This window comes from Coffea arabica, chromosome 6e, assembly GCF_036785885.1.
Source record: "Coffea arabica cultivar ET-39 chromosome 6e, Coffea Arabica ET-39 HiFi, whole genome shotgun sequence".
Taxonomy (NCBI): Eukaryota; Viridiplantae; Streptophyta; class Magnoliopsida; order Gentianales; family Rubiaceae; genus Coffea; species Coffea arabica.
In genome coordinates, this window is record NC_092321.1 from 60,913,544 (window position 1) to 60,941,488 (window position 27,945).

At 33.2% G+C, this 27,945-nt stretch overlaps 1 pseudogene; it reads left to right on the plus strand.

Moving 5' to 3' along the window:
- The first annotated feature begins 9,342 nt into the window (after positions 1-9,342).
- Positions 9,343-14,695, plus strand: LOC113696945 (beta-amyrin 28-monooxygenase-like; annotated as a pseudogene).
- The last annotated feature ends 13,250 nt before the right edge of the window (positions 14,696-27,945 follow it).

Below are 27,945 nucleotides of genomic sequence, written 5' to 3' on the forward strand. Positions count from 1 at the left end.
ATGGGTCATAAAAGGTGGGCTGGAATTAATTAATCAATGAAAGTTTGAATTCTTTAAGCTGCAGCTTGGGCAATTTAAAAGTCCGAGAATAATTCAGAACGTTATACGTGCCAACTAGCTCTTATCTCCTATGCTATGCATGGGGAACTGTTATTGGTTAAAAATAATTTAATTTCAAAAATAAAGCACGGATTTGGGATTTGGGATTTGGACATTTATTATATTCATACTACGTGGGGATTTAAACATTTGAATTTAGCTAAGATATCATCATTATTGGAATTTGAAGTTGTTGATCAATAGATTTCATTTAGCAATTGGAAAGGGAGTTGCAGCGATTTATCTTATTAGAAAGCAATTTGAAAATTTCTTGTATTTTTTAGATCTGATCAAAATCATTCAGATCTATTGTGTCTATTGTTAAACTGCAAATCTATTATTTCAAATGCATGTTTAACCTATCACTAGAGCAGAGATGTAAATCAAATCGTACCGGACGATTTCCAACAATTTCTTAATGAAATTTATTTTTTATACAAAAAAAAATATAACTATTGGATGACATGAATCAAATTTATTAAAGAATTAAATGATTCAACAACCTGATAAAATGCAGGGTATCAAAAACCTTTTAGAATATCTCAACTGCCAGCTGCTGAATAGATATATAAATAGACTTCTTGTCTCTTCTTATTGCTTGTCCGGTGCCATTTGAGGACAAACGGTCAAATAAAATTTGAACACCTTCCAAATGACCCAATTTCTATAACTTTAAGTGGGGACCCAAGAAAAAAAAATAAAAAAGTGGGGACCCAGGGTACAAGTTTAACGGACAAGGGCCTCGACGGAAGAAGGGCAGGAACGGTTACAGGAAACAACCGTATCTGGTGGTTCACGGTCAAAATTTGGCCAGAAAAAATGTAAGATCAAAAATTTATCTTGTAACTAGTTTTTCACATCATATATAGGATTCATAAAATTTTGTTCTATAGTTATATAATATTGAAAATGAGTTACGTCATGTGCAAATAAAATTACACCGTGTGCGTTTTGCACAAAATCGTCCCGAACGATTTTTCTGATAACTGTTTGGGCCCCTTGTCCGGGCCTTGACGATTGCCTGACAATCATCCAGAAACTCTTGACAATCTAGACGAATTGAGATAAATTAATGGCAGAAAACATAGCCACGTCGTAAGGTGTGGAGAAGGATACAGGACGGCAACGTTTTATTTCACAATAATAAAAAGAGAAACAAAAATTAAGAAAATATATTGATCATGATTGTCAGACGCGTATAGTAAAAAATTATCCCGCCCAAATTATTAATGGAAAGTTCTTTTATCAATAATATCAAAATAGATTTCCCAATATTTTCGGCCATTGATGATGGGCTCATATCATCTACCCGTCAAAATTTTGTGGACTGTTGTCGCGCCCCGAATCCAAGTTTAACTCGGGCCAAGCGGTCGGTGCTGATAGAATATTTAGTAATTTGGGGACTTTTTGGACTTTCACTAGCTAAAAATTCATAATTGTGTTGAGTATTCACAAATGAAAATGAAAGGAAAATACTTTCTCACAAATGAGATATTTTTTGAGTTATTGTGTATTACTGTAACATTGTATTTGAAATACTTATTTTTGAAAAAATGGCCAATCCAAACAGAGCATAATTATTGGGGATTTTAAATCCCTTTTCTTCATTCAGTTGATTCTATGAGAGCACAAATTTTTAGTCCTAGGTGAATTTGCAATCAAAATCGAGTCACATAATAGAAAGTTGATTTCCTTTTTTTCCAGATTTATGTAATTCTTTCCGACCTAGAGCCACATGAAAACCTCTTCATGAGTGTGAGGCGAGGGAGTAACATTGCAAATATTTTTCCTATTACATGCCTTAAACACGTGAAAAATCCTACCCTAAAACTGTTACATTATCATCTAACACTTGAATTATATACACCTTAGACTAAGAATTTTAAACTTTTGTAATAAAAAAATAAAGATTAATCTTTCCTATACTGATAGTATATACATTGTCAACGTTTGATGAATGACAAATACGCAAAATTTAAATTTAAAATTTAATTTTTACACGTATATTATGATCCAACGGCGATGATAATAATATATACACTGTCAATGTATATAAAATTTACTTTAAAAAATAATACCACTTGATCCTTTAAACGGCGAAAAGGTGCTCTAAACGGCGAGGCATCTCCATGAGCGTGATCCTTTAAATATGTCGTCAGCCGAGACACGTTAAAGGCTTATCCGTTACGAAGGATCCATAACTTCTGGAGTCAATGTATTATTCTCGTTTGACAACCTGAGCATAGGTAGGCAAAATCATGTGATCTTGTCGGAATGCATGGTTTGGTGGCACGGACGGTAGATATTCTTTGTAATTTTAATCAAAAGACTTGCTACCACGTATCAAGTGGTGGACTTTGAAAGCTAGGTTAGGGGTAATCCATACTGTCCCTGATGACAAACTGGGGAAAGAAATGAAGTATGAAAGGTAATCAGATAAAATTCACATTCTACACCCATTGTACCCCCAAAAAAAAAATTTAAAATTTACAACCTCGTTATGACTTGTATTATTAGTATTTATAGCTAATAGCTGAGTCAGGATCTTCATTCAAGGGTATGATAAATATTAGTTTAAACGTGTATAATGTGTTGGTTTGTAGACTTTTGTGTACAATAAAATATTTATTATGAATACGCCAATTTATTCAATGTTATAAAAATTAAATAAAAATGGATACAATTTTTATTTCATTTTTTTAAAAATTTTTTAGTAAGAGAGGAGTGGGATTTAAGTGGTGGAAAGGAGAAAGGGGGTAGTAGAACACAGGACCTCTAAGTCTTGAAATCTCATCCTTAACCACTAGATTAAGGCCTTCTCAGCCAAAAAAGAAATTATATATAAAACTGCAAGATTAAATGCTAGTATATATAATAGGCGGATAATGTCTGCACAGTCAAACTATAAAATGAATATTTTGTTCGGTTGTAATTCATGTAGTTTGATATATAAGAAAAGTCCAATTTTAAGTAAATAAAAATTATTAGACAAAAAATGAAAATAGCACTGTATAATATATTTAATTTGGCGGTTTCATTGTACAAATGGTAAGGGTAACTACAAAAGGTTCCAACACTTTCGCATGGTAATTATGGGGCGAAAGGAAGTAATATAAAATTTAGGGGAGGCCAAAGTGGGACAATACAAAATAAGTCTAATTCTTTTGGAGATTATTCTATAGTTTGAAAAAAATATATATTTGAGACGTACATGGCTCCGCCCTTGTTTATAACATATATCATTGTACACCAAATTGTAAATTTAGGATTGAAGTGTGTGGATTTAAATCCGATCTAAAAAGTAAATGATTAAATAACTATTTTTTTAATACTGATACATAGCAATTGTGTATTTATATCTAGTAAACTCTTTCTCTACAAAATAAAAATTGGTTTAAGACACCTATATTCATTCTTAATATTAACAAAATATACAGAATGTCATTGTTGTAGAATGGAATAGATGCAGTTTTTTAAATTCATTCTTAAAATTAACATGTAGCTTAATTTATTAAGCTGCTTATAACCCATTTTAAGGTGCTAAGGACAAGTTCTCAATATGATTGGATGATTTGTTATTAATCTAGGTATTTACTCTCTTCTGTTCAGTTTTCTCTTATTTGTTTGTAGTTTGAAATCTTAAATGTATCCATATTTGAAATCTATGCAAAATACAAAGTCCAAAGATGTAACATGGTCAAAATTGACAGTAGAATAGTGATAATCAATGCCAGCCAACAGCTGTGGCTATAATTGAGGGACACGGTTGGAGAAAGAAGAAATTTAGAATTACAGGTCGTTTCACAGACTGTTGAGGGGGCAATATACAGAATTACATAACTTTTTGTGTGATGAGGGGGCAATAGAGTACACTAATAGTTTTGACGGCAATATATATATATATATATCGGATTAATCTTTCATACACTGTCCACTGACAGTGTATACATTGTCTGCGTCACTGTCCGCGTTGGATGAATGATAACTATATAAAATTTGAATTTGAAATTTAATTTTTGCACATGTGTCATGGATCCAACGGTGATAATATTTGCACAGTCAATGTATATAAGATTTACTCATATATATATATAGTAAAAGTTCAAGGGCCCTATAGAATTCCCCCCCCTCTCCTCTTGCTTTGTTCGAGTCTTTATCAGTATAGTTCTATCCATGGCCAGCAGAATTGGACTTCAAAATTCCAATTTTTCACTCTTACTGCCCTGCAGGTTTCTTACCATCGCACCTTATCGGCCTATGTATATTACGCTGAGCGTCTAGCAACCCCGCAAGCCAAAAAGATGGAGCATTTATATGTTACCTTTCTTAGTTTCTTTTTGGCCTTTGTGTCTTTTGCAATCCACTCCCTCTTATTCAAGAACAAATCAGGGCCATCAGCATGATTCAAAGTCGCGGTCGCGGCCCGGAACGTGCCACATCGGTCTCGTCATATCGGTCGCGGTCTTGGTGAAACGCAAATTTTAAACTATTTAATATTCTAAAAATTGTTAATAATATAAAAAAAAAGTATGCTAAACAAAAATAATAAAAAATAACAAAAGAAAATATGTAAAATGTACTATTTTTATACATATTAAACACAATAAGTACTTTTAATTATTGAAGACAATGGCATCACAAATAAAATCAAAATAACATAGACCACAATTTTAAAACTAATAATTGCAAAAGTAATATCAACCATTAATAATACAAACTAAAGATTTATTTATAGCATAAAGTTGGAATATTTTGATCAATCTCCTGCCAAAAAATAAAAAGAAATCATATTAAATAAAAGGCAAATATGTAAAAAGATATACTAGTACTTCATATTATCGTACCTGTTAATACCAAGTAGAATGACGATGTGGTTCAAAATCACCCTCATTTCTCGATGAATGGTAAAACAAATGTGGAAGTGGCATAGGACCTTGAGTAGGTAGTGTATAAGAGTTATCTGGTGTATTTACTGGATGTGAGGATTGACTAGATGTTCCACAATCATTAGACGGAAGAACTTCTGTATTGGAGATGAATTGCTGAGTATGATGGTAGTATCCAAACCCTCGATAGTTAACACTATCGCTAGTACCATATGATGCAGTAGAATCATGACCATAAAATCCAATGTTATTGGAATCAAAAGAAGAACCATCATGAGATTTATCTATTTCTTTTTCATAGTATCCACTACTATGAATGCTAGTAGACCTTTCGACCTGTCCAGATCCATCAAACGGCCGATATCCACTATAATAGTCAGGAGTGATTCCATATGATTGGTGATAGCCATATCCCAATTGACTAGTAGTGCAGTGCTCATAGGTTGGGTGTATACCCAAATTTTGCCTCTGATCATTGACTCCTCTATATCTTTGCGACCTTGAATGGTGAGAGAAAGTATCCTCACTTGAAAATTGAGTTATATTATTGAGGAATTGACGTTGTGCTTCTATACCAGGACGATAGCCATGATCAGTATCTTGAGTGGCATAATAATTATCTTGTTCTTGAGCTCATAACATACCTCCTGTTTGTTGGCTATCTTGATTGTAACCACCACTATGCTTGAAAGAATGGTTCCCTCCATCTCCATTGTCACTATTGTCATCATCATCATTACTGCTGTCACTTTTATTTGAAGATAATGGAACAGTATGCTTACTGGTTTGTTTAGTCTTACTTTTTTGTTTTCTACTTGAGAATTCAGCAAGACCTTTCTTATTTTTTTTGGTAATATATTGGGACAATGTATCACCAAAACCATCATTGTCATGTTCTTGATATTCATTGCTATCTGATTCAGTTTGATAAATGCCCTTATCCAACCAATCCAGATTATCTTTAGGCAATGTGGGTTGTTCATTTTCTCTTATCCAATCATCCAATATATCATCTTGGTATAAAATGTGATTCAAGTCAATTGGGTTGTAGAAATCATCAGTATCTCTTTGATGCATCAAATTTTTCACCTTTAATCGCATATTGTAATGCACAAAAACTAATTTATGCAATTTTTTAACTGCTAAACGGTTACGTAGTTTTGTATGAATTAATGACAATATATTCTGATTTTGCTCGCAACCAGAGGATGTGCAGGTTTGACTCAATATTTTCACTACAATATTCCTTAAATTTGGCGCATCTTCACTGTAGTTAAGCCACCATTCAGCTAAACAAACAAAGTAATAATAATAATAATTTATTATTATTATTTTAAAATTATAAAAATGTTAACTTCATTAATATGATTTAGATGTTTATATAAGTATGAATTAAGTTGAAACCTAGTAAAGATTTTGGTAACGCTTTTGCTGCAATAGCACTTCCAAATCCTCCTTTTTTGTCTACAAAAATTTTGATTTACAAAAATAATATATACACATGTGTTAAAATTTTAAAATTTGTTCATTAATATAAATAAATAAAATAATCAAAAGAATACCTCATTTATTGAATCAACTTGTGCATCTAAATTTGGCTCCAACTTTGCAATGACTTTCTTCAACCCTTTTCGAACTTCATCCAGATTAAACTCACAAGTTTCAGAATATTGAAGGATCGGGTTCAAAAAATATGCTAAATACAATAAAATAACAAAATTAGAAAATAAATAAATATATATATTACATATTTAAATTGGATGTAATATTTTAAATTACCTGCCGCATGTAAATCATGATGAAGTTGATTGTACCATCTATTATCAATCATTTCCCAAATCATTTTCCAAGATTTCACCGACTTTTGAATAGCCATTTTTGCTCTATCCATTGCCTCATAAATAATTGGCAATGTTGGCTTATTATCTTGATTAATAGTTTTTAAAACTTTGACCAAAGGCTCCATTATTGCACACACATTTCTAACTTTTTTCCAAAACTTCTCTGACAATATCAACTTAGCTACTTTAATAGCTTCTGTTTTTCTCTTGGTTGTGTTATTGAACTCTACCCATTCATCTGAGGTGCACATTTTTTTCAGTTCTGTAGAATGCCAAAGAAGACTTTTCATAGAAATGAATTCAGTTGCAAATCTAGTGATACCTGGATGTAGCAGTTCCCTTTTTCTTGTATATGTCTTCATCAGATTTACTACTTTGTCGCTGTTATATATGAAACTTGTTATCTTCTTCCCTAAGCAATAGTTTCTTTTACATTATGTATTTTGCCAATATCCTCCAACATCAAATCCATACAATGAGCAGCGCAAGGTGACCAAAACAAATTTTTTCTTTTTTTCATCAACAGTTGTCCAGCTGATTTCATACTACATTCACTATCTGTCACAACTTGCACAACATTTTTTTCTCCCCCAACCTCTACTACCTCATCCATTAACTTGAAAATATATTCAGCAGTTTTCTTGACATTGGTACAATCAACTGAACTATGGTATATCATGTGCCTATCACAGTATACCATAAAATTTATTATAGGATGTTTTATACGAATGCTTCACCCATCACACATAAGTGTACAACCAAAAGTTGAAAATTTATCATAAATATCTCTAAGATATTTCTCAAGCTCTTCAAATTCTTCGTCTAAATATTCATTTTCGATTTGATAAGCTGAAGGGCCTTTAATACCAGAACCAGTTTTGGCAATTTCATCAATCATCGGTTGATAATAAGGATTGTCAGCGGCATGAAATGGTATAGAATTGAAATGAAAAAACTTTGAAACTGCCTTACCAACTCTTTTTATATTTTCCGCCGCAAACATTGATTTGACTGATTTTTGTTTTGAAGGAAACATATGTGAGTCAATTCGTTTGTTTGTCATTTCATCCACTTGTCTGACACTGAAATTACGTGACAATCCTCTTTTATTTTCAGAAGTCGTTGGTTTTGAAGAGCCAGCACCCATATTCCCTAAAATTCACAATGTTTAACAAATAAAAAATGAATGAATAAATTACAACTTTATTTAATTATATTTAATAAAATGATATCAAATTTGATATAATATTTTAGTTTACAAATGATACCTGACATAAACATAGAAGGTCGACTCTCAGATACTGAATGCCTTCGTTGTTCGTCTAAAAATTGCAAGTATTGGCTCTCTCTAATTGCTTGCTTCAGCTGTTTTTTTTTTCCAATGCCATCTTACTTTCTTCATCAATTTCAAAAATGTCTTCATCGTCCTCGTCACCATCCATGTTGAAATTACTATACATATTTTCTTGTTGGAGAGAGTTCAATATTTCTTCTTTTTTCTATTTTATTGTAACTCTTTGAATCTTACCAACCTTTAGATGCATTTTCATTACATCTCTAACTTCTCTTGAGGCCCTTGGACAAGGTTCAACTTGTCCCATGACATGACCGACATGTTCTTTCAACCTTGTAATGCCACCATGCATTACTTTTCTACAATAATTGCATCTCACAATTTTTCTATTCCCACCCACAGGTTTACCATGTTCCCAACCAATATCCTTGCTCGTCATTGTAACGATTACACGTATCAATATAAATGATTAATACAACACAAAATAATTAAAGATATATGAAAAAAATACAACAAGTAGTTTCGGACATTTTATAATAGTAATAATTTATTTCTATTATATTAGTAAGTTAAACATCTAATCTATAATGTAAACCTGCAGCAATGATCATTTTTTCATTTATTAAAAGAACTTCAAAATTTTAAATATTTATTAAAATTATTACTACATTTTAGAAAATTTTTTATTAAAAGATCTAACAGTTATTTTAATATTTTCACTAAATATCAAATGAATTTGAATTAATTTATTATGTACTTTGAATTATATGTGAGATAAGTGTTAAACTTATATTTGGTCCAAAATAAATTTCAACAACACAAATTAGCTAGATTTGTTAACTTATGTTTGGCCTAAAATAAATTAGTGAATATTGTGGTCCAACAGCAGGACAGTAGCAAATTATGTTAAGACTTAAAAGAGTGGAATTGGATGACACGATGAATAACCTCCCATCATTTGGTCATGCTGCTATATCGGATATACAAATACCAGTATATCAATGTTTTGCACAAAGTCTGGAATCTTCGGAAGTATCCATTTATTATAGTGCAGCTAATTAAAGAGTAGGATCCAAATCACAGATATGAATGCAACTTTGCAAATTTCTCCCTAAAAGAAAAGAGCGAAACTTGACCAAAAAAGATGTTAAACTTAACAAATTGCAGCATATCTGATGAACAAAAGATATAGGAAAATGAACAAAACCAACAATAAAGACAAATGTCATATACATTCCTGAACATGTACCTTAAAAGAGTGGAATCAACACAAAAAGACCAATGAAACTAATTGCACAGAGATAACCGGTTATCCAACCAATCCCATGTTCCTTGTAGCTGCCCGGAGGATTTCCTGCAATGCTTACTCCTGCCTGCTCATATGTCTTCTTATTTAGAGCTAACAAATAAGAACCAAATCCGCCTGAAAGTTTGAAAACAAAGCAAAAGAGCTTAGAGAATCAGACAGTACTAAGAAAAGAAAAGTAAAGGAAAGGTACTGCGGGATGAGCTGGTCCCAATAATGTCTGGTAATAGAATAGGAAACACTATGATTAATCTAAAGAAGGTCCCACGAAGTCTTTTATAACGTGCCCATCACTCGCATCTCTTTCCCTGTAAATGGAAAGCTTTTCTCCCCCACTCGTATCTCTTTCCCTTTTTTAATCCTTTTTTCCTTTTTTTCTAAAGATTTTTTTGTTGAATTCAACTTGACTCGGGATAACTCGGACTGACTCGGTGTGACTCGGCCATTTTAACTCGTCGCGACGACGTCTCGGCCGATTTCTCAGCGAGTCAAATATCTCAGTATCGTTTCGTCACAGTATCGTATCGGACTGGGCCGAGACGGTGACGACTCGGCCGAGTCGTCTCGGTCTTGGTCGAGTCTTCGAACCATGGCCAGCAGGGCGTTTGCCTCCAGGAAAGACAGGATGGCCAGTGATCAGAGAAAGCCTTGAGTTCCTATCCACCGGCTGGAAGGGTCATCCTGAAAAATTCATTTTTGATCGCATGGCTAAGTATTCTTCCAATGTTTTTAGGACTCATCTGTTAGGTGAGAAAGCTACTGTCTTTTGTGGGGCTGCAGGAAACAGGTTCTTGTTCTCAAATGAGAATAAGCTTGTTCGGGCATGGTGGCCTGACTCTATCAACAAGGTCTTCCCATCTTCAAACCAAACTTCGTCAAATGAAAAGCCATTAAGATGAGAAAGATACTTCCAAACTTCCTGAAACCTGAAGTTTTGCAACGTTACATCGGTATCATGGATCATATTGCAAGAAGACATTTTTCTTGTAGCTGGGAAAATAAAGATAAAGTAGAGGTTTTCCCTCTTTGCAAGAACTACACATTTTGGAAAGCTTCCAAACTGTTTGTGAGTGTCGAGGAACCAACTGATGTTGGTAAGTTGCTTGAACCATTCAATGTTTTGGCATCAGGGCTTATTTCTGTCCCTCTTGATTTGCCCAGAATCCCATTCAATAAGGCTATTAAGGCATCTGATAAAATCAGATAGATGCTCGTGGCTATTATCAAGTAGAGGAAGATTGACTTGGCAAATGGCAAGGCATCCCCTACTCAAGATACCATGTCTCACATGCTTACAATAAGATTCTTGGTTTGCTCATTGGAGGACATGATACTGGAAGCTCTGCATGCACTTTCACCGTCAAGCATCTTGCTGAGTTGCCTGAGATCTATGAAGGAGTCTGTGACGACTTGAAAATTTGCTTATATTTTCTTATAATTTCCTCTTATTTTGAATAAGTTAATTTAGAATTCCTTTTACTACTAATTTTCTTCCCTCGATAGTTGTAATATATAATCGAATCGAGAGTTTTACTTTTACTTTTATAGTTAGAGCAAATTAGGATTTTTTCGCATTTTGGTAGTGTGATCACTTGGTGAGGTGTGTGTACTAAATTTGGTAGATAAGAGTAAGTATTAAGTAAGAGGAAGTGTGTGATTAGAAGTGCTAATAATAAATTAGTGAATTATAAGTTAAAACACAAGTACGAGAGAGTTAAGGAAAATAGGCTTGAACCGACGTGCACCGTTTGTTACCGGTTGAGTATTCCACTTGACCAATACTTTCTTACCCTAATCTCCTTATTTTTATTTCATTTAATTTCCCCTAAATTACCCTTAAATCAGCCACCATTTTTGACTAAAGAAATGTGAGAAAAGAAAAAAAAAAAAAAGAAAAGCAAGGGTGCCAAGTGTTGGCAATCCAAAGGGTTGGTTGACCAAGACCATTTCTTCCTTCTTATCTTTCTTCTTGGCCAATTTTCCTTCATTTTCCTCTTATGTTGGCCGAATTTTGGGAGAGAAAAAAAGAGAGAGAAACCTTCCATTTCCACCTTGATCTTGCTTTGTTTGAGTTGAATCACAAAATCTAAACCGATTAAACTTGCATCAAGGGTGTTAGGAAGCTTGGTGTGGTGAAAGTTTTGGAAGAAATAGCTTGGTCCCTCACTTTCAAGAAGGTTTTGTAAGGTACAAGTCTAAAACTTCCTTTTATTTTTCTTAATCTTGCTAAATATGCTATAGAATCTTTGAATCTTGGAGTATTATGGATGATTTTCTAGTTTTGGGTTATTTAGTGAAAAATTTCAGCTAGGGTTTTATATTTTTTAGCTTTGATTATGTTGTTTAACTAGCAAATATTGGTATTGAGCTTGGATATGGAATTTCTGAGATGATTAATGGCATGATTGTGACTTTTTAACATTAAAAGATGAATTTTCAGCTTTGGTGAGAAAATTCTAGTTTTGGTAGTGGTTGAATATTGCTAGAAATGAGTTATATTTGGATGTTTTTAGCCTAGATACAGAGCTATCTTGATATGTTTATTGGTGGTGTTTGAATTGGGTTGAATTAAGGAAAAACATAAAGCCTTAAATGGCTGGAAAATTGGACAAATGCAAAGGGTATGCTGCCCAAATTTTTATTCGAGGGATAATTGAGTGAACTTGGAACTTGAGCGGTGATTCGGGGATGAATTGGATTTCGGTTGTCTAGAATATTTAAGTTTCTTTTAGTAGAGGTATATAAGTTGATTTTTTGCCAAAACTCATATACTTTTAAGGTGAAAGTACCGACCACTTTAAATACGATTTCCTAGTATTTTTAACACCAAGTTGCGAACTTATAAATGTTAAACGCTTCTTTATAAAAACCAAAAGAGCGAGTATGATTTTTCTAAAGTTTGATAAGTGAAATGAATACTACTTCAATGAGTTTCATTTATTTGATTTTCTTTAAGTGAAACCCCTGTATTTTGAACCCTAATTGATTGCAAACTGTTAAACGATATTTTATTACAGATTTGGACTCCAACCAAGGAGTTGAACTAGAGCGTGGTTTTGAAAAGCAATAACTCATTGGTGAGTATTTTCCAATACATGATTGAACTTGATCTTTGAATGAAATGATTTGCTAATGCGATTGAATAATACTTGACTTGTTTGGATGAGGCGAGAGTATACTTTATCGCACTCCTCCCCTTCTTGAATGATCTCATACTTGCTTGAGCTTGATTGACCTGTATTTGTATTGGTGTTTGTACTTGACTTGTAAGTGCTGAGCGGTAACATGTACCACACTCAATCCAAGTGGGAGGTACCTCTCATCCCGTCTCACCACTTTTATCCTCACTCTATTGGTTAGTCAGTCGAATCGAGCCAGTAAGAACTTGGTCGAGGAGACTGGCGAATCATGGGTACTGTTTATTGTTTATTGTTTATTGTATAATCCTTTGGATATGATCCATCGGATTCGATATACTCGAGTATTACCATCACTCTTACTTTGGAGTTCGGGGCCAGTAAGGGGGTTGATTGGTGGATGAAAATTGGTGTAAAGTGGAGATCTACGGTCATGGTTTTGCTTCTTTAAACGTTGACGGAGTATCAACGGGTTCAGATCAAGTAATGCAACAGGGATTTGGCTCTTGAGAGCCATCTGTATCCTTATACTTTGAAATGATTATTACTTGTAGTGTTATTATTTCTTTTATGGTGTAAAATGGAGATCTACGGTCATGGTTTTGCTTCTTGAAACGTTGACGGAGTATCAACGGGTTCAGATCAAGTAATGCAACGGGGATTTGGCTCTTGAGAGCCATCTGTATCCTTATACTTTGAAATGATTATTACTTGTAGTGTTATTATTTCTTTTATGAACTTTACACTCGCTCATTTTGAGATTTCAAGTTTTACATATGGCCAACTTGCTACTTGGGTCTGCATGAAGTTTTGGAACCTCACTGAGCTTTGACTCACTCTATTAGCTTTTGTTTTCCTTACAGGGGGTACGAGCATAGGCGTGAAGCTGGAAAGGCTAGTTTTGTCTAGACTTTTAACTTTTGTAATTCTGCTAGCGCTAGTGCTCGATTAGGGTTAAAAGTACAACTAAAACTTGAATCTCTTGTTATATTCGGATATGTATGAATGGTTGAGATAGTAATGAATGTAAATGTACTTTCTAAGCTTAGGAACTGTAGTCTCCTTTACTTTTGAAGTTGTAACTTATTTTCTTGACGTGAGTAAGTGAGTTCTTACGAGAGTTGAGCAGGCAGTCCGCTAAACCCTGGGGTACGCCCTTGAGGGAGGTGGGATCGTCACAGAGTCAGTCTACAAGGGTAAGCCTGATTCAACTCAAAAACAACCCTTTTGGATTCTTTTTTTTTTTTCTAATTTTTTGTTGGGGTTGAAATGGATAGATAAAAGTAACAAAAAGTAAAGCACAAGTGCACAAAAACTTTTTTTTTTTTTTTTTTTACTTCAAGGAGATGTGCATTAATGGCACTCTTATTGCATGACAACATCCTAAACATAGAAGCAGAAAATTTTAATTGTTCCAATTTAGAATTGTCCTTTATAGAAGAGTTCTCTATTAGTGGGTCGCACTTCTTTTTCTACAATACCACAATCCACGTACTTTGGGAGTCAAAAGAAGCCTGCCAATTAACTTAGCCATTGATTAAGCGATCTGAACATCACTCCCAATTTTTAACTGCTTCTCCAACTACGAACGTCACCGAAGGGACTATTAACTGCCATAAGAGTAACTTATTGCAATGCTGATTATGACAAACTTTCTTTGTTCTAAACAGAACAAATGGAAATTGCCAATTCAAAAGCGCCTGTTGAACTGGTGAATTGTTGAACGTGGCATGCGAAGTACCCAGACTTGCTCCTCCTCTTCAAGGAGCATTCAGAGAAGCTCTGAGTGATTTCACGTTCAATGGATTCTCAATTCCCAAAGGCTGGAATATATACTGGAGTGCGTAAACTCAACCCACAGAAATTCAGAATGTTTCACTGAGCCCTTGAAGTTTGATCCAACAAGATTTGACGGATCAGGACCTGCACCTTACACATTTGTACCCTTTGGTGGAGGACCTAGGATGTGCCCCGGAAAAGAGTATGCCCGCCTGGAAATTCTTGTTTTCATGCATCATTTGGTGAAGAGATTCAAGTGGGAGAAAGTAATTACTGATGAGAAGATTGTGGTTGATCCAATGCCAACTCCTGCAAACGGTCTTCCAGTGCGTCTTTTTGCGCACAAAACATAAAATGGCTCGACTTCTTAGGGTTCATCTCCTAATGTCAAATCGGCCTTTCATGGTTTCATGTCATTTACTTCTAATGTCAAAACGCTGAGTCTAACAAATTTTTTGAAAAATGATAAGGATTACACTGTGAAATTTTGATAGATTCCAAATTGTTAAATTGCCAACAGCCGAATAAATATCTATTCATATCAACACCGTCAGATATCCTATTCAACTATTTAAACTCAATTTCGAGCTGAGACCCGACAAAAAAAATCTAAGAAATTTCAAATCTAATATATAAGTAGGGATAATTTCAAGAAATCGCTACCTCTCAAATCTAACAAAGAAAGGAGAAAACACTGAAGATTAAGTCATAGTCATTGGATCATGTTTAAGTTCAATAAAGATTAAGTTTGTTTAATTTGGTTATCATTTCCCCACAACATGATTGATGATAATGACATTTTATGCACTATATTTTGTGGCCGTTTCATGTGATTTTAAATCATGTTTTAGCCTAAAACAATAGCATTAAGGATGAAAATCTTTCATAAATTAATACTTAAGCACATGTGAACTTATGTTAAAAGTTTTTGGTTTCGTTTCACTTGTTTGGATGATTTACTTTTGTAGGTGAAAAAAAAAAGGAAATTTCATTGAAGTTTGATCATCAAATCAAGGAAAGAAAACCTCGAGTATGCAATGATTATGTCAAAAAACAAGCGAAGACATCGGTTATTGGACAAGAAATGGTTAAAAGCCTCGGTTTGGTGGCAAAACGCAAAAAATTGATTGTTTCGAATTAATCCTCGCCATTCGTCATTGGATCATATCAAGTTTCAAAATTGGATTCCAATTTTAACCTTACTGTTGAAAAAACATAGGAGCAAAAAGTTACAATTTGGTGAATGACACAGAAGTATCTCTATTATGTTATATTTTTTGGCTACGCCACACAAATAATATTATGACTATTAGATAAAAGATTAAACATAAACATATCAAAAAAAAAAAAAAAGATCGAGACTTTATTATTTAAAAGATAATTTTTAATAACGACATTTCTAACATTTTTTTCAATTAAAATGTATTTTCTGCACTTGTAACCGATTTTCACCTCTTTCCACTAGTAATTAAAAAAAGAATGTCATAGAAATTATGAAGAAAAATTAGGACAGAATTATAGAGAAATACTTTCTCTTTTGATTTTTTACTTTAAAAAAAAACAATTAGTAAGTTAATCTTGCCTCGAGAACTACTCCTCATGCTTACAATTTCTACCTTATTGTATATACATGACAATATCACATTAAAATGCGTTAAAGAACTTGAATTCCATCTCAAAACTCATTAGGAGAGAGTAGAATTCGTCAAGAATCTTATTAAAAATTTTGACTAACGGATATAAGACTTAAAGTTGGTCTCAAAAACCAAATGAACTGGATTTGAAAGAAATACGTCACAAGGCCCAATGAGTCAACCACAGAGCCTAGTGAAAATAGAGTCTAACAAGTCGAGAACAAATCCAACAATGGGCTTCGTGAATTAGAGCAGGACTGGCAGTTATTTAGGGCTAACTCTTCTACCACGTTAAAAAAAATAGGTTTTCATTTCAAAACAAATTGATAATGATTGAAGTGATCCAAGATTTCGGTTTGGATTGCTATTCTTAAGAGTTTTTGTAAAAAAATGTACTGTAACGACTTGATATACGTGAGATAAAAAAAATGATTGGAAGATGTATACGCAGAAAACGTAAAAATTTTTCAGCCAAAAAATCACAATCCAAATATTTTTCATAAAAAACATTATTAATTAAACTGCAATTCTTATCCTAACTAAACCAAAAATCCGGGTGGACCTAGGCGGTGCGTCGGGCTTTCCTATTTTATTGATAAAGGCACCTTACAATTCGGGGCAATATTTATGATTGTGATAACAAACGCAATCCCAATACATGTGGTTGGTTAAATTATTTCGGCTGGGCAATATTTATGATTGTGATAACAAACGCAATCCCAATACATGTGGTTGGTTAAATTATTTCGGCTTTTTGCTTTGGGCCTTAAACGGCAAATTATAACAAATCTAATTACAGAAGCGACCCGATAGGCATTTGTTTTCGCATCTCTCTAAAATTGCAGTCACGATAAAATCTTGATTTATTTAATTATTTAATTATCTACAACTCCTACAACGGGCCAACTTGAGAAACGTTTGCAAAAAGGGATTAAGTCCCACATACTTTAGTAGCCACCAAAAAGGAATTAAATCTCACTTTGAATTATAGGTTGGGGGTTCGAATCTCACATGTAGTAAAGAAAATTCAAAAGAGATGTCAGAACACTCTTTTGGTTTAATCGGATTTGTATATCTGCTAAAAAGTTCAAAAGAGATGTTAAAGCATTCCTTTGGTCTAATCAGATCTGTATATCTGTTAGCCCTTATAGAGTCTTTTTACGCTCCTCCTCTATTTAGAATAGTATAAATTAGGTTATAAGGATGCTATCGTTGCAGCAAAAAAAATAAAAAAAAATAGAGAGAAACGTTTGCAAGTTTGATTTCTATTGCAAATATGGGGCGTAGTGAAAAGCAAAATGTGACCACCTTCTATACCTTAGGCCTTTGAAACTTGTATGGATTAATTTTGCATACGGTTAAGTTGTAAAAAAAAAATTTTGTACGTGTTGGTCTAAATGCATGATACAGTGTGAAAAATGAAAATTTAAGTCGTAGACAATATACTCACAGTAACAGTGTAGAAAGTCATCGTTCACCCTTTTTCAGTAAGCAAAGATTGCCTTTCAGAAAGTCATCGTTCACCTTTTTTAATTTTTAATCCATCTCCATAATTTTTTATTGAGATGGGCTTCTGGACTAAAATAAATATAGAGGAGGAACGTGTCATAAGCTTCACACATTGGGTCCAACATATAATCAATGACGTACTATTTGGTTAGAGTTTAGAATCACTTCAATTTCTTTCTTTAGCCTTTCAGGTTTAAAATTTCTTTGCAAATTGACAAGAATCATGAATTCATAATTATTTAACTGAGCCCTGGTTTTAGGTGAGTTGGTTATACACATCCCAAGTTTTTTGTCAAGTTTGTCTGCTACAAGTTTTTTAAAAACTTTAACTACAATAACCTCAAAAAACTTTTCAAAGTTTTTAAACTATACATTTCAAAAAATTTTTTAAAAACTTCTCCAGTAAGTTACAGTAAAGTTTTAGACAAACACCCAAAAGACTCACTTGCCAAACAAGGCCTGTATTTTGCAATCGCGCGCATCCACACACACACATTACATATATATTTATATATTTATATATGTATATCGGAATTAGCCTTTAAAGACAAAGACAAACTTTCAATAATGAAGCACATGTGAATATGCAAGAAATGTCCAGCAAATTAGCAGAATTCATGTGAACAAAATTAATTTTAAGAACCACAATGAAATTACATTATAATGTACTTTTCTTATGCTCCCTCTGTTTGTATGGTTAATTGCACAGGGAGCTATATAGAATTTCGAAACTTCATCTTCTTAGTCCTTGAAATGTAATTTTGGATTCTAAGTAGTCTATAATTAAAATAAGGGCAAAAGCAACAAGCATGTCTAATTGAATTTGGAGGAAATTAATGGATATATAAACACTTCAAAAAGCAAAAACATTTTTTCAAGGATTAAATTATTACATAGAAAAGTAACGTTTCACAATTTAATGAATCAAATCAAGCCTCCACTTTTTCCAACACTCCTTGTAATCCTCTTTTTTTTTTTGGGAGGGATAAGTAAGGAATGTTGAATCTAAAACCTCCTACTTATAATCTCTCCGGCCTTATCAACCTGTAATCCTTCTTCATTTCCCTTGATCCTATATTCCTATTTGCTACATTGTTACTTTTTTTTTTTTTAAAATGTATAAAGTTAATCCATTCAAGGTCAATCATGGTGTTGGTAAACATGTAAATTTAAGCCCGTTTGACGTCAAAAGTTGAGACTGGACACGACTTCATTGCCAATCTATGAGAATGGTTTTTTTTTTTTTTTTTTTTTGCCCCAGTCATTTTGTTGCAAATCTGGCAAATGAGTGTTGACTTTATACCAATGAGACAATTTAACAGATTTCTTGATTGCCATAAGGAATGAAATAATATTAGAGATTGAGACAATAATAATATTAAAAGCCATGCTTGAAACTCACAAGTAATAGGATCCCTTGACGGCCGTCATCTTATATCCAGCCCCAAGTAGCCCAAAGACTTGAGCAACTACCTACTTCTTCCACGCCCAACCACACCAGCAATAAAGATGAATTAGAAAAATAAAGGGAGATGTATAAAGTGCAGAATTGAAGTAATGTTTCTCGAAAATTTGGTCGAGTTGATAGATATATTAATCAAGTAATCACGAGATTTCTACCAAATGTCACAATATGTGGTTTCTCTAAAAAATTCATGTAGGTGTGTAGTACACATGTCTGATCCAATGGTGATTCAATTTCTATCGATCCCCGTAGACCTAGTTGGGTCTCCCCCTTAGATTATGATAGAGTAGAATAATATAGATAAGTGAAGATGACAAAAAAAAAAAAAAAGTAATCATGAGATTTCCGAGATAATAGATTTCTAATTCGACCGCTCTCTCTACTGTATTGTTCTAAAGTTCAGCGTCTCGTTTAAACCAAGAGAAAATATTAAAAAATTACTTGAATAATGAAAAAATGTGCAAAAGGGGAAAAATAGGAAAAAAAAATTCAGGGTAGTGAAAGTGATGCCTTCCAGATTTCTTTGTTTTCTAGATTTCTAGATTTATTTCACTTAGGTTGAAGTTGCCAATGCGGTTGAAAAGGACAGGGATTTTTTCCTCTTACTATTATTGCCATAACATAAAAAATTATAATAAATCAAAATTAAGCTGGAAACATCCTCGTTTATTGAACCCAAAAAAATAGCCTTACTTGTAAAGAAAACTTGAATTCTATTTTTCTTTTTTGATGTAATATCAATTATCAAAATCTAGGTGTTAACGTGATATAAATGCTTGCAATTGAAATATCCATGAACAGAGGACACATGTCTGCACTACAGATTTACTCATAATTTGTCAATATCTTGCCAAACTATTATACTCAATTTGGAAAAAAAAAAAAAAACTCTTGAAATGATTATGTGTGAGTTTATTAAATTCCCTAGCTGGCCAATTATTAAATTCACTCACTTGCCTGCTTGTCGGTAGAGTCGCCATATGCCAATTATTAAATTCACATTGCATCTATCACGGGAAATTTTTGCAACTTTTTTTTTTATCCACGGGAAATTATCTGACTTTTACTGATACACAAGCCTATTTTCCTTTTTTTTTTTTGGTAAGATGCTCAAGAATTTTACCTGGCTGGAGACTAGTTCTAGATTAGGACAAAATGAATTACAGATCAGTAAATGTAAGCCATTTGATAGGAAAGAAGAACATCAAAAGTCTAGATGGGCACTCCTTTATGGATTATCAGCATTATAATTAAACACTTAGGATAAATCGATAAATGACAAGTGACACCCTATATATTTTCACTTTTTTTAAAAAAAAATTACACTTGAATTTCGAATAAATGAATGCATCGAGGCACCCGATAAACAATTTCTTGGATCAATTGGTGAGTTGAAATGTTATTCCTTTCTACAATTGGCTTGAAACCGCAGATCAATCGCAGAAAATTGATTTGTCACGTAAATAAGCTGCAGCCTGAAGTATGATGTTGTATGCAATACAATCATTCACCAAAATATAACAACAAAAAGAATTGGTACACATATATAATAGGGCAAATCACACTTTACTCCCCCTGTGATTTAGTATTTTATTACATAACCTTCTCATGGTTTCAAAAGTTATACATAACCCCTTATGGTTTCAAAAGTTATACATAACCCTCTCATAGTTTGGATTAAAGTGTCAAAGTGACGGAATTTGCAATCCATAACGGAGTCAACTAAAATGTCAAAAATACCCTTATGCAAAGTTAAAGATTATTTATTAACTATAAGGGGATTATGTATATATATTGAAAATTATAAGGGGGTTATATGGTAAAATATAAAATCATACGGGGGTTATATGGTAAAATATAAAATCATACGGGATTGGAGTGTCATGCATATTATATTTATATATTATGGTCACTTAAGCCATTTTAGTTTTTAAACAAGAGTAATTTCGATATTTTTATAGGTTCCGTTATGGATGATCATTTCCATCACTTTGACACTTTAATCCAAATTGTGAGTGGGTTATATATAGTTTTTAAAACTAGAGGGAGATTATGTAAAAATTAGCTATATCACAGGGGGTAAAGTGTAATTTGCCCTTTTTAACATTGTGCATGATATGTGTATAACATAAAATTTCTTTAAATGCAGTCTCTAGTTACAAGTAAACACTAGATACTCAACAGTTTTTTTTTTAAATATTTTCTTTTTAGTAGTGGAGGAATGAGACTTAAGAAGCAGAGAGGGGCGGGCAGGGGATCTGAACCCAAAACATCTAATATTCAATCAGGTTTTGTAATTTAAGAACCTCAATTTCCAACCTGACAATTGCATTTTCTAAAGTTTGTCTCAACTGCGGAGTTTATTTCATTCCGACAAGTAACCAAAAAAAAAAAGCTTGTCCAACATCAATTCATCAATCGACTGTCCACCCAACATGTCTTTGAGTTTGAACCACATATTGTCCCGTTTCTTTTGTCGAACAATTATTGCAATTCAGGAAGGAACATAGACTTTGATCAGCAAATGTCAAAATGTGCATGTAAAACGGGAAGGTTCTACGACTAAAACAGATCGCTGTAAATTATTTTGGACATTCATGTAGTAGCACTAGAGAAGCCAAAACCCAATTTTGGTGGTTGGAACAGAATGTTAAAAAAGTAGGCAAATTTAGCTTTGGCATATTAAAATTCATGTAAATTTTCCATATTAGGTTGCCAAATTTTTAACCACAAACCCTAATTATTCTTCTCTCTTTCTTTTTGTTTTCTGCCCCGGGGGAAGGGGGGGGGTGTTGGGGACAGCATGCCAGACAATGGGTTCCCAAATAAATGGTATATAGAAAGAAGTTTAGGATTTTGAAAACGAAACTTCCCTCGAATGTCTACAAACTCTCGTCATTATTAAGCTGATGTTGAATTGGAGTTCACCTATCCAAGTATATCAAATGCACCAGATTGCAAATTGTTGTTTGCCACAATAAATACACCTGAAGCTTCTTGACTAATCATGTGAAGTTTCTTACAAAATTGATGCTCTTATATGGAAGCATTGAAATGGATGGTTAGGTAGTAGCAAATAGTAGTAGTATAAATAAAACAGATATATAGGTAGGCTGTGTGGAACTCAACAATTTTGGTACGGATTCATTGTCATATGCTTATGGACGGAACTTCGGCATCTTTGCACAACTTTATTTTTCCACATAAAATTGTTTCATTCGACAATTTGGATTTATGTCACTATTAACCTCTTAAAGACTCAGCTCAAAGAGCATTTTTTAGATTAATACTTAAATTATTTGTCTAATGTTACATCCTAATGGAGACATATCAAAAGCATAATGGAAGTCTACAAGGCACACGTCTTTTGTCTACCCAAAATGCACATATGTTTTTCGTCCGCACCTTTGGACCATGTAAATTTTGTCTTAATAGAGACGGAACTAAGTTTACTATTTTGATGGGTTTTTTAATTGGAATAAAAATATTCTATAATTTCTTAATTGGTTTTTTTTTCTCCGGGGTTGAGATGATTTAATCATGTTTTACATCAGAGTTAACACATCCTTCACAATTGTGGAGCAAAATTTACAAATAACGTCAAAAGTGCGGAGGATGGATGAGTTAGGCGGTTTGAGGAAAAGAACGTAAATAAGAGGTTTCGAATTTGATCCCTTCGACTCACAGTGCAAAAAAAAAAAAAAAAGACCGTCAAATGTGTGACCATGTCCAAAATTGTCTATGGGCATATTTGTAGAGTAAAATTTCCCCACTAGCACTATTTGTTAGTCATTTTCTCGAAGTACAACGAGCTTCTACAAATCTTGTGAAAGTCCAAAATATATATCCCACTCTATACTTTATTTCACAGTTAGCACAATTTGGTCATGCAAGCAACAAAATACTGATGAATAGCACAGATAACCCCACCACCATTTCTGCCCCAAAAAAGTGCAAACTAGACAAAAAAAAAAAAAAAAAAAAAGAGCCAAAGAAGGGGTAATTTGTGAAGAAACGAACAACGACAAGAGAAAGCTGTAGCTTGAATCCATTTTCTAGATTTTATATTCTCTCTGATTTATTCAATCCTTCTGAGGGCTGTGGCTTCAATTTTAATCTCAAACGTCAAGGTTAAAATTTCTTTTGTACTCTTTTATGGAATACGGACTTATGATTGCTATAGAAATATTTTGGAAGCAAAACTTTTTCTGTTCTGTAATAACTAGAGCTGTTAATCGAACCGAGTCGAGTTCGAGCACATGATAATCGAGGTCGACTAGAACCTCTAATCGAGCTCGCTCGATTGGTAATTTGAGCTTCACAAGCTATTCGAAATCGACTCGGTGTACTCGGTCGAAAACTCGAGTTCAAAATTGAACCAAGCTTATCGAGCTCGAAACTCGAGCTCGAGCTCATTTGGGAGATGAGCATTAGGGCAAGATCGAAAGAGGAAAGAAAAAATTAGGGCTAGAAACGGGAGAATGAATTAGGTAAAAGTACCAAATACACAATGAAATGACGCTAATGACCCTACTATTCAAGCCTGTCGAGCTGAAACGAGTCGAGTATAGCTCGGCTCGTCTATTAAACGAGCCTAAAGTTGAACTCGAGCTCGGCAGGTTTCTCTCAGTAAACGAGCTAAGTCGAACCCTTATCGAGCCAGGTGAAGCTCGGCTCGCGAGCTACCCGCTTTGATTAACAGCTCTAGTAATAACACAAGAATTTGTACGAATGGAAACTAGTCTCCCCTCATCAGCTATATTTGAAGGCCATTAAACTAGGTTTATATCACTTTTGCACCTGTGCAGTTGTACCTTTTTTGTCATAGCAGGTTCTCTTTAACCTAATAGTACAAGCAACAACCAAACGAGAAGCAATAAAGCTCCAACCAACGGCCTTTGGGCTGTTGGCCACCACCAAAGATTTTAAGTTTTGGTGAAATGGAAGGTTAAGGTTTTATATCTTATCTTTCATCACTGTGCCACTATATATAGTTTCTCTAAAATCTATATTGATGCATAATGCACCCGTCTAATTCGATGGTGGTTCAGTTTTCATTGGCTCTCCAATTAGCCCAATGAAGCCTCTCCTCCCCTAGAATAGGCTAGAAGTAGGAATAGAAATAGACGTTGCTGTTTGACCGAAAAAAAAAGAGAGAAGCAATAAGACTCCAACACGTTTAGTAATTAAACAACTAAAAATATCGTTGACATTTGTTAGTTATCTTAAAATTAAGTCACCGATTAGGTATGCTTTAACACTGCAATAACATAACTGAATATTCTGCGCCCTCGGATTCTAAAGGAACAAAGTCAGAATTGAAAAAAGAAAAAAAATAAAGTGAGAAAATTACTAAACTAGCACGATTAGTCCTTTTTTTTTAATGCTTCCATCCCTTCTCATTCCCAACCATCAAATTCGAATTCTGAACCTGATAGTAGAAGACTCTAATAACTTTCTACTGACCACTGGACTAACCCCACTGGTTTAGCACGATTAGTCACTAATGAAGTTTCACTTCACAGTTGCATCAATCTAATTTGCAAAGGTAAAAAAAAAAAAAAAAGAAGTTAGCTTTCTAATTTACTAATCAAATATTCTCAAGATCCATAAGATTAATAACTTGTTACACATATGTATGAACATACGAAGACAAAACGCAAAGCACATGTGTGCAATAGTATGCTTAACCCAGATCATACCAATCCAGAATTAAAGCCTCCACTTTACAAGAAGTTTACTAAATCTGACTCATCCAGCCTTCGACGGTGACCCTTCATCAGAAACACTATTAATATTCACCTAGAAGAGTTGCTTTCTTGATGATGGACTTGCAACTTGCAACTAACCAATTGTGTTTCTGTGTCCAACATAATTTTAATGCTAACTAAACTTGTTCTGATTTGTAAGTTGTAACCAAGTCTTCTGTAAGTTGGGATCTATGATTAGTCATTTCTTCCGGGCAAGCTTTTATGTCAAATAATCCCAAAGAAAACCTTTTAATAGCCCTTGTTTTTGGTTACCACTTACACTTGGCATGTGTCTAAAATCATCTATCCCTTATTATAAAAGAAAGAAGCAGGGATACTGTATCTGAATTTGTTCCAAGGAACAAATTTTGTTTTTAATTTCTATCTTTTGGGCAAAAGCTACAGGTTTAGAAAATCAACAAGCCCCTAAAAAAATAACTTTTAAAAGCAAAAAAAAAAAATTGAAAATTTGAACTCGCAAATGGTAGAACACATCCTAACATAACATTTTTTCTTTACTTTATGAGGAAAAATAAAAGCCAAATATAATACTAGTCCATTATATGCGCACACGATTTGACTCAAAATCACCCTAATCGTCAGTTCTTAATCCTTTTTCTTTTTCCTTTTCCATGATTAAAGATTCCTAAAAATAGTTATATTTAGTAAAATGAGACCAGATTTTTACTCTGGGGTGCATGGATGGAAATAGGAGAGGGCAAGGAGGGACCAGCTCCCCCAAGTTTCAAAAAATTGAAAATTTCAACTATATTCTTTGTAAATTTAAACTTTTACCCTCACAGTTCGAGAATATGTTAGGTTATACTTAAGTTTTAGATTTATTAAATTTCACCCCCCGAAATAAATTTTCTCATTCTATCTATGCTCGGGTCAAGAATCTTTAAACTTAAAACAGGTAATCGCAGTCCACAGTGGGGGAATGTTGATTCATAACAATAATTCCTTTTCATTAATTAGGCCAAACAATTAGCTTAATCTCATTTTATTCCAAAGTTTAAACCAATTTACCCTAAAAATTAAGTAAAATTACACCGACATCCCAGTTTCATTATAATTACAAATACCTTGCTCTAATCTTTAAAATTACAACAACATTCAGATCTAGTTCGTTACGCCTAAATATGTACATCTATAGCCACAATCATCCTTGTGAGCATTCAAGACAAAAGTGGTGGTTGAAATCATAATAAAGGAAAATGAGAGACTTAAAGGTAATTTGAAAAATAAAACTGGGAAGTCAAAGTAATATTGGAAAGAAAGCAAACGTCTTCTTAATTGTTGTTATCTACTTATCTTCAAAATTGCTTAGTGTAATACATTCACTAATGGTTCCTTATGATTTTGGTCTTTGGAGCTGTTTTAAGGAAAATATTGAAAATTTTGATGGCATCTTTAGAGAAAAAACTTTTTAGGTACCTAAAAAGTTGTTTTTCTCTAAAACAGTTTTTTATTTTTTTTTTCAAGTTTAAAGTAAGTACCTAAAAAGTTTTTTCTCTAAAACAGTTTTTTATTTTTTTTTTCAAGTTTAAAGTAAGGTAGAAGTATATATCAAAAGGAAAAGAGAACACCTTAAAACAACCTCTTCATTTTAATTGGAAAATATGTATGAGTTTGTTCTTCTCAAGTACCCGCTTGTGGAATACCTGGTGAATTGCGGAGAGAAAAATGGTCAAAAAAATTACTGATTTGACAGGTGCGTGCAGTTTAGTCACAGCTCTTGAGGAGCAGATAGCTAATTCACGCCGATCCTTAAAAATATCGAAAATAGGGACACAAACATTTGTAACAATTTTATAATAGAGATATTATATTCGGATATTATTTACGTCAACCTTTATATGTTTAATTTGTTATTTCACAGTTAGTTATATGGATCTTTCCTGACTCATAAATTTTTAAGTCTCAGCCTTGTTAATCCTTCTTGAACCATTTATCGTTTGGGACAGTTGTTACTAACAATCATCCTGCCATTTGTTCTGAAAACTAAAGATCATGTAGTTATAAAATATTTATCAAACTATATATAAAAAATTTTATTTTTGTAAATGCATAGCTCCAATTTCTTTTGAAACTCTTATATATAATGATAGAAATTAGGAATTTCGACGGTCGAAGTACCTGTAAATCGGCAAACTACTAAAAAGATTTTATTTTTGTAAATACATGGCTCCAAAATTTTTTCCCATTTTTTATATATAACAATAGAAATTAGGGATTTGGACGGTCTAATTACCTGTAAATGAGCATACTACAGGAACCCAATAAAACAAAAAATAATAACTGAGTACAATTATTGTGGACACGACATTTGATGTAGGGTTGGATTAGATGGTAAGGGGAAAGGAATTATAAGTGAGAGGTTGTGGATTCCAAACATTCAACTTACAGAAAAAAGGAACACTATTAAAAAAAAACTTAGCTCATTCCAATTATATAGTATAGGGACATAGTTAAATTATGTGGGGCCGTAGAAAAAAATTTCCAATTAATGCTATATATTTACTTCTTATTGGAAAAATAAATGGGAAATACAATGCCTTTCATTTAAGCAAACATTGTCTTAGTAGTACATAAACCTACTACTATGTATTTTGTGAATAGAATAGCATTACTAAAACATTTATACATTTGTTATATGTAAGGCACTATGTAATTCCATTTCATTTGTGAGGAATTAAAAAAGAAATTTTCAAAATGTGAGGGACCACTTTAGTAATTTTTTCAAAAAGTTCCTTTGCTCAATTTCTTTTCCAGCTGAAGTGAAATTGCAAGTTTTCTTTCATCAGTCACTATTTTGTTGAATAGTTTCTGAGTAATTTGATTCCAACAATCCAATTGACTATAAATGATTCGATGCTCTTTAAGAAAATAGCCATTTTATGCATGTATACTCGAAGTTGTAGTTTTGACTAGACGTGTCAAAATGGGTGATTTGGATGGGTTTGGGTTGTGTAAAATGGGTAATGGGTATAAGTGAGTCAACACATTTATATCCATTTATTTAGATGAATATAAATGGGTAAGTTAAAAAATGAATTGGGTAACCCAATTATCCATTTATAACCCATTTATTTTAACTTTTGGTAAACTCATTTAAATTTATTTTTGCAAACTAAGTTATCAATTTATACCACTTTTTGAACCTGTCATTAGTTTTAAATATTTACTTATAATGTTTAATAAGTCTAATTACCATTTTTTTCCCATCTGTGCTCTATGTCGTC